The 960-nt window shown below is 32.6% G+C and overlaps 1 pseudogene; it reads left to right on the top strand.

Annotated features, from left to right (window-relative positions):
* The first annotated feature begins 568 nt into the window (after window positions 1–568).
* LOC127690243 (uncharacterized) lies at window positions 569–662 on the top strand (annotated as a pseudogene).
* The last annotated feature ends 298 nt before the right edge of the window (window positions 663–960 follow it).

The raw sequence follows: 960 nt of genomic DNA, 5'->3' as shown, positions 1-960 counted from the left end.
TTGGTAGAAGACTAATATCAACAATATATAAAAAACACAAGAAACTACATTAAAAATGAAGTAATCCAATTAAAAATGGTATACAGATCTAAACAGAGAATTTTCTAAAGAGGAAAGTAAAATGGCTGAGGAACATTTAAAAAAAAATACTCAACATCCAAATGACTTAAAAAAATACTCAACATCCAAATGACTTTGAGATTCTATTTCATACCTGTCAGAATGGCTAATATCAACATAAGTGACATTTTATGATGTTGAGAATATACTGCAGTAGAAACACTTTTCTATTGCTAGTTGGAATGAAAATTTGTATAGCCACTATGAAAATCAATACAGCTCTTCCCAAAACTTTAGGAATCACTTTATCTCAATCCCATATATACCACTCTTGGCATATAGTCAAATGATGCCATCTCTAAGTAATGTTATAACAATAACAAATGCTTTTATTTCGGTGGTATGGTTTATTGTAATTAATTAATGCTAAAAGAAAAAATAACTTCATTAATGAGAAAAATCATCAGATACAAAAACAAAGTTCTTGGAGTTAAATTTTATTAAAATGGTGCTCGATTGGGCAGCACATATACTAAAATTGGAACGATACAGAGAAGATTAGCATGGCCCCTGCGCAAGGATGACACGCGTTCCATATTTTTCTTGTCAACCGAATTCAAGAACACATCAAAACGATCATCCACCATGATCAAGTAGGCTTTATCCCAGGGATGCAGGGTTGGTTCAATATACGGAAATCTATCAATGCAATCCACTACATAAACAAACTCAAAGAAAAAACCACATGGTCATTTCATTGGATGCTGAAAAAGCATTTGACAAAATTCAGCATCCTTTCATGCTTAAAGTCTTGGAAAGAACAGGAATTCAAGGCCCATACCTAAACATAGTAAAAGCAATATACAGCAAACCGGTAGCCAGCATCAAACTAAATGGAGA

Source organism: Apodemus sylvaticus, chromosome 7 (assembly GCF_947179515.1).
Source record: "Apodemus sylvaticus chromosome 7, mApoSyl1.1, whole genome shotgun sequence".
Lineage (NCBI taxonomy): Eukaryota > Metazoa > Chordata > Mammalia > Rodentia > Muridae > Apodemus > Apodemus sylvaticus.
Note: the sequence above shows the minus strand (reverse complement) of the source record. Positions and strands in the feature narration are given on the sequence as shown.